Source organism: Tupaia chinensis, unplaced genomic scaffold (assembly GCF_000334495.1).
Source record: "Tupaia chinensis unplaced genomic scaffold, TupChi_1.0 Scaffold000296_1, whole genome shotgun sequence".
Lineage (NCBI taxonomy): Eukaryota > Metazoa > Chordata > Mammalia > Scandentia > Tupaiidae > Tupaia > Tupaia belangeri.
In genome coordinates this window covers 1,134,200-1,142,003 of record NW_006159784.1, presented here as the reverse complement: position 1 = coordinate 1,142,003, position 7,804 = coordinate 1,134,200, and positions in this window count along the sequence as shown.

Sequence of the window (7,804 nt, the reverse complement as noted above, 5' to 3'; positions counted from 1 at the left end):
GAGAGAGAGATAAAGAGACAGAGAGAGAAGAAGAAAAAGCACCCCCTCCCAAAGGGGAATGGTCACACAGTGATCCTTTCTTCTCCATGTTTCTCTCCTTTTGGGACCTTGGACATACATACAAATGTGCCCAGATGTTTCTCAGACTACTGGGTCTGGTACTTGGACCATGTAGTTGGCCATATGGTATCTGGCTCTCTTAATTACCAGGCCACAGAGCCAGCCCCCCCCACCCAATTTTTTAATATTTCACATTCTGGGGTTTTATTTGGATATGCATTTTGGAAGGATACTATTTAATTCAGTGTAGTACCATTAAAGTTAGTTAACACATTCACATTGGTTTAACATCTCTTGGTAAGGAAAACTTTTAAATATATTTAGCTTTATTTTCAGTCAAAAATTTTTGATGATTTCTTTTTTCACATATTATTATTATTATTTACATTTACTCACTATACATCTTTACAGTGTACAACATGGCTTTTCCCAGTGTGAATGCAGTGCATATCAGTCAAGACAAAGACATGACTATATACATTATCATCAGCAAATAGCTTTTAATGTCAAGTAAATGCACTCCCCCACCCCTTTCCTCTCCCTCCCTTGTCTCATTACCCACCCCCATACTACCCCTGTTCTTACTATTTCTAGTATCTACAGTTGCCCTCCCTGCTATATATCTTCCAATCTTTCAGTTTTTACTGTAGAATGCAGACATTTTTTATATATTGAGACTTTGTATGTCCCCACTTAGGCAATATTTAAAAGCTGATTTTTTAAAAAATAATTATCTTTTATTTAACTTTATTTATTTATTTTAATTTGAACAGAGAGGGACAGAATGAGAAAGAGAGAGAGAAGGGGAAAGTGAGGAAGCACGCCGCCAGGTCCAGGACTTGGAACCACAGTCAGCCATGTGGGAGTCCAGTCCCCTTAACAACCACACCACCTGCTGGCCCCCATAATAGCCACCTTCTACTATGCAATGGATGATCCTGTGGAAGGGTGGTTGGAATGAGAGTGAGGCACTAGGTTGCAAAATGACAACAATTATTAGATGTTATACGGCAATAGATTTTTGGTTCCATATAAGGAAGGATTTGTTAGAATGAGATTATGAGGCACTAGGTTACAAAATGACAATTATTAGATGTTATATGGAGATAGATTTTTGGTTCCATATAAAGAGGAATTCACTGGTCCTTAAAGCCGCCCCAAAATTGAAATGGACTGTGCTGGGAACTTAATGAATTTTCCAGGGTGTTGCCAAACCATCTTCTGAGCATATAGTAATAGAAGAAATTTATTCTTCAGATCAGATAGAGAGTAAAACCAGTTGATTTATAAGATTCAGACCGACTTTTTGGTGATGTGTTTCCTATTTGTTTACAACCAGTCTTATTCCCTGTCATTTGGCTATGAAGCAAAGAATGTATTTGACTATGAATTGATAAACAGGGTTCTGTGAATCTATATAGGTTATCATAAAAAAAAAATGCCTGTTGCTTTTGCAGTGAGTTTTATTCTTGCTTATTCACTTGAAACATAACTTTTTTTTTTTTGGAGAGGTTTTTGCTATAGGGCATGTGTACTCGCCAGACAGACAGAGACAGACAGAAAGATAGAAAGCGAGAAATCAACCCCCAGGGGGGATGGCCACTCCGCAATCCCTTTTCCTCCATTCTCCTCTTGGGATCTTGGGCACGCACGCACACACGCCTGGCGGTTAAGCCACCGAGTCTGGGACTTGAACCATGGTCAACTATGTGGGATACAAGCGACATAGCCACTATGCTAACTGCTGGTCCCGTAGGATTTACCATAGTTTAGAAGGGAAACTAGTGTTTCCAGGAAATTGTATTTATATTTGATACATTTTGAGTACACCAAAACCAAAGTGATTCTACTGTAGCTATAAAATGGTAGTGCTTTGAAATGAATCTATACAGACACATTGGAATAAACAGGCTTATTGGCATGTTCACTCATTTTTAAAAAATTATTATTTTATAAATATCTTTTGGGAACCTGGTAAGTGCCTTAGCCAGGTGCTAAGAAGTTGATATCCAGGCATACCTCAAGATATTGTAGGGACAGACCACTACAATGAAGTACATGTCACAATAAAGTGAGTCATATGAATTTTTTGGTTTCCTAGTGCATATAAAAGTTATGCTGGGGGGCCAGCAGGTGGCGTGGTGGTTGAGGACGCTGGGCTCCCACATGGCTGACCATGGTTTGAGTTTCAGACCTGGAGGCTTGATTTTTCACTTTCCCTTCCTCTCTCTCACTCTGTCTTTCTCTGGTCAAATAAAATAAATAATGTCAAAGGAAATATATATATATATTTTTAAATTTTGGAGAGGTTTTTGCTATAGGATATGTGTACTCACCAGAAAGACAGAGAGAGACAGAGAGACAGAAAGCGAGAAATCACCTCCCGGGGAGATGACCACACCACAGTTCCTTCTCCTCCATTCTCCTCTCGGGATCTTGGGCTTGCACGTACATGTGCCCTGCGTGAGTTTAAGCCACCGGGTCTGAGACTCGAACTGCAGTCGATTACATAGGAGTCCAGTGACATAACCATTATGCCAACTGCTGTTCCCATCAAATAAAATAATTCTTTTTTTTTTGGAGAGGTTTTTGCTATAGGGCGTGTGCTCTCACCAGAAAGACAGAGAGAGACAGAGAGATAGAAAGCAAGAATTAATTCACTGTAGTACCATTAAAGTTAGTTAACACATTCACATTGGTTTAACATCTCTTGGTAAGGAAAACTTTTAAATATATTTAGCTTTATTTTCAGTCAAAAATTTTTGATGATTTCTTTTTTTCACATATTATTATTATTATTTACATTTACTCACTATACATCTTTACAGTGTACAACATGGCTTTTCCCAGTGTGAATGCAGTGCATATCAGTCAAGACAAAGACATGACTATATACATTATCATCAGCAAATAGCTTTTAATGTCAAGTAAATGCACTCCCCCACCCCTTTCCTCGTCAAGGAAATGCACTCCCCCACCCCTTTCCTCTCCCTCCCTTGTCTCATTACCCACCCCCATACTACCCCTGTTCTTACTATTTCTAGTATCTACAGTTGCCCTCCCTGCTATATATCTTCCAATCTTTCAGTTTTTACTGTAGAATGCAGACATTTGGTATATATTGAGGCTTTGTATGTCCCCACTTAGGCAATATTTAAAAGCTGATTTTTAAAAAAATAATTATCTTTTATTTAACTTTATTTATTTATTTTAATTTGAACAGAGAGGGACAGAATGAGCAAGAGAGAGGGAAAGTGAGAAAGCAAGCCACCAAGTCTGGGACTCGAATTGTATCAGCAATATGGGAGTCCAGTGCCCCTAACCATTATGCCACCTGCTGGCACTTAAAAGCTGATTCTTTAAAACACTTTCTATATATGAGCTAAAATATCATCCCGTAGAGACAATTTACAAAAAAAAAAAAAAAAAAAAAAAAAAGGGTATCGTGAACATTCTCCTGCTTAAGGAGCTTCAGATTTCCTCTGTCATGGGAGCAGGCATAGGGAACTGGGGTGGGAAGAGGAGGCTGAGTCCAGTTCAGCCACCACCTGTCTACTGAAAAGGCGACAAACCTCCACGAAATCAGCTCAGCCCTGAGCGTTTGTAATGCAGAATCATTTTTCTGGTTTATACTAAACTGAGCTGGCCCAGTGTATTCAGAATATTGAGCCTTCCAACGCCCCCATGTAGAAAGCACACAGCAAGGAAGTGATACCTGCCAATACTCTATTTATGCTCCGAAAATTCACACATATATCTTTTTAGGTGGGTGTTTCCCATGTGGGAGGGACGGCCAGGCACACAGCACTTATCTATGCAATTCCCAGCTTATGCTGCCTGAGGTTGGTAGTGGTCCCAGTCCAAGGCACATGCTGTTTCATTCTTGTCATTTGTGAGTCCCAGGTAATGCTTATTAAGTCACAATATGAAGGTAGTTAAGGATATAAAATACCTATTTAACTCTCACAGGACACACCTGAGGACATCCACCTTCTTTGTATTTATTGACACCTGTGTGGGCGCATCTTCTAAAGTGGTGCTTTGTGAATCTTTTTGTGTACAGATGTTACTTGGAGATCTGGTTAAAATGCAGATCTGAATTCCTTATGTTTGGGATGGGTCCTGCTTTTGTTTTATTTTTCAAAGTTTATTTATTTCTTCCATGAGTAAGAGAGAAAGAGACAGAGAGAGAGAGGAATGAGACAGTAATCCAGTCTTCACACTGTAGTCCACCTCTACCTCCTGATCGTGGTACATGTGTACCCAGTGTACTCAGGGAGGTCTCTAGATTCAAACCTGGAACCCTCCCACGTGGGTCAGCCTGGCTGAGGATGTGTTTTACCACCATGCCACAGATCAGTTTCCATGGTTCTGCATTTCCAATAAGCTCCCAGGCAAAACTGATGTTGCTTGTCCATGGCAAAGACGATGAGCAGTAACTGGCAAGGCTCTGTGCAAATTGCCTTATCCAGATGCTTCTCCAACAGATGTGCAGTCTGAGAAAGGGTACTTGTGGAGTAGAGCTTAAAAAATCTGAGAATGAAAACTATGCTCATTGTCCAAGGGATACTTTACATATAGAGGAAAGAATGTCACCCCAGAAGTTGGGAAATAGGTACTAGGAGTTAAGTCCTGGCATTGCCACTGGCTATATAATATTTTGGGCATTTTTTTTTTATAATTTGCTAAAGGGTGTGTGAGAGAGAGAAGGAGAGAAAGAGAGAGAGAGAGAGAGAGAGAGAGAGAGAGAGAGAAAAGAGAGAGAGAGAGGAGAGAGAGAAAGCACCCTCCCATGGGGAATGGTCACATAGCAATCCCATCTCCATTTCTCCTTCCTTCCAGGATTTTGGGCACATAAGTACAAACCCCTAGTGTGTTTTTCAAGCTTCTGGATCTGAGACTTAGACTGCACCATCAGCCATAAGGGATACAGCTGCCTTAACCACCACGCCACTGGTTGGTTCTACTGTATGGTCTCAAATACATGTTTCCCCTCTTGTTGCCTCAGTTTCTGAACCTGCACTGTAGGAGCAGTAACGCTCCCTTTAACTACCTTCTACTCAGAGTTGGTGAAAAATAACTGAGGTGATATATTTTTGAAAATTGGGTGAAAAGTGCAAAGTTCTTCTTTCTTTCCAGGCTTTCTAGAGAATTAAAAGTGTATTTGTCTAAGTGGGAGGGCACTGTGACAGGAAGAACTCCATTCATGCATCTCCATGTGTCTTATTTTTTTTTTAAGAATTATTTTATTTTAACTTTCCCTTTTTTCTTCCTCTTTTTCTTTCTTTCTTTCTTCTTTTTTCTTTTTCTTTCTTTTTCCTTTCTCCCTCTCTCTTTCTTTCTATTTTAATTTGACCATAGAGAGACCAAGAAAGAGAGAGAGCGAGAACAAGTGTGTGTGTGTGAGAGAAAGTGAGAGAGAGAGAGAGAGCAAGTGTGTGTGTGTGTGTGTGTGTGTGTGTGTGTGTGAGAGAGAGAGAGAGAGAGAGAGAGAGAGAGAGAGAGTGAGAAAGCAAGCTGCCAGGTCTAGGACTTGAACCGTGGTTGGCCATATGGGAGTCCAGTGCCCTTAACCATCATGCCACCTGCTGGTCCTTCCAGTTGTCTTTTTGAGAACTCTATTCCTCAGGTTGCTATAACAAAAATATTGAACAAAATGTTTCAGGTTGAAGAAAAATGTGTTCAAACCAAAAGCTTTTTATTAATAAGTTCTAGCAATTCAACATATTTAGCATATACTCAGCTCTCAGTATTATGCATCACCCTTAGGCTATGGATGTATCAGGGTAACTGAAGCAGAGCTCTGTACCTGAAGGGGTTTAAGTCCATAATGAGAAATAAATCATAGGTCCAGATAGTCCAATTCAGAGTAGAGAGCAGGATGTTCAGAAGACAGGGAGGGGTGTGTGTGCTGTCTGGTGTCTCTGCAGTGTCCTGCTGGCCTGCTCTTGCCTTGTCCCCACTACTAACACTTGGCCTCTCTCTTATTTTCTAGGTGGAGTCTATGAAGTGGTCTACCTCAGCTTGCCTTTTGATTTTCTGTTATTGACCATAGCCCCTATATTAGTCTGCTTGGACTATCATAATAAAATACTATGTGTTGAGTGAGTTAAACAATAGAAATTATTAAATTTTTTAATATATTTCTAAAGGTCTGGAATCTAAGATCGATCAAGGCATTGACAGGGCCAGTTTCTGGGAAGGGGTTCTCTCCTTGACTCGCAAATGGCTACCTTCTCACTGTCCTCACATGGTCTTTCCTCTGTGTACACACTCTCCTGGTTTCTCTTCCTCTTCTTGCAGGGACACCAGTCCTGTTGGATTAGGGTCCTACTAATATGACCCTATACCTTAATTACTAACTCCATATATAGTCGCATTTGAGGGGGAGCTAAGGCTTCAACATATGAACTTTGAGAGGACAAAATTCAATTTATAAGAGCATGTATGCAGCCATTTCCCATGAGTTTCTTCCTCAGTAAGGAGGCAGAGCTGGGGAAATCCACAAGTGCCACCCCAGCCTTCTCCAATGAGGACTTGGATGGATTAACATCCCCCAGTGATGGTACATTTCTTCTAGCGAGCACTGTTCTTTCTTGACAGCCACTACTCTAGTCTATTGACATGCCCAATAACTTTTTTTTTTTCAAAGAAGTTTATGCGAAATAGATATTTTGAAAAAAAGTGTGTATGGGTTTTACATTTTTTTGTTGCCAAAAAATAACCTTATACTTTCATTTTTCCATGAATTTAAACTAAAATAGGCAAGGCCCTGGGGTTAATGGTACATTTCTTCTAGCGAGCACTTTTTTTTCTTGCCAGCCACTACTCTAGTCTATTGACATGCCCAATAACTTTTTTTTTTCAAAGAAGTTTATGCGAAATAGATATTTTGAAAAAAAGTGTGTATGGGTTTTACATTTTTTTGTTGCCAAAAAATAACCTTATACTTTCATTTTTCCATGAATTTAAACTAAAATAGGCAAGGCCCTGGGGTTAAGTAGCAGCTGCAAATATGAACACCAGGCAAGGGCACTGACTGACTTAACACCTTTAATACCAGAGCTCTGCTCCTTCTTAAGACAAAGGCATCTGTTTATACTCTTTCTCCAGAATGAATGGACACTTGCCTTAACCTAAATGCTTTAGAGAAGCCTCAAATGCTTCTTCTCTAAACAAGATCTATCCTAAGGTGTTGTTTCTGTTGCTTGAGATAGGAAAGGCTAGGACCTATCATGAAAGTTAGCTTCCTTACTAAGATTGAAAACATAATCTCGGGACCAGCAGTTAGCGTAATGGCTATGTCGCTGGATTCCCACGTAGTCCGCAGTTTGCATCCCGGACCCGGTGGCTTAAAACTCACACCAGGTGCGTGTGCATGCGTGCCCAAGATCCCAAGAGGAGAACGGAGGAGAAGGGATTGCGGCGTGGCCATCCCCCATGGGGGGTGATTTCTCGCTTTCTATCTTTCTCTGTCTGTCTGGCGAGCGCTCGCGCCCTATAGCAAGAACCTCTAAAAAAAAAAAAAAAAAAAAGAAAACAAAAAGGAAACATATTCTCATATGTGATGAAACCCTTCTTTATCGGGCATGTTACTGTGTGTGTGTGTGTTTTCCTCCTCACCTTTATTGAGGTATAATTGACAAGTGAAAAGTGTATACTCTTGGGACCAGCAGTTGGTGTAATGGCTATGTCTCTGGACTCCCATGTAGTTGACTGCGGTTTGAGTCCTGGACCCAGTGGT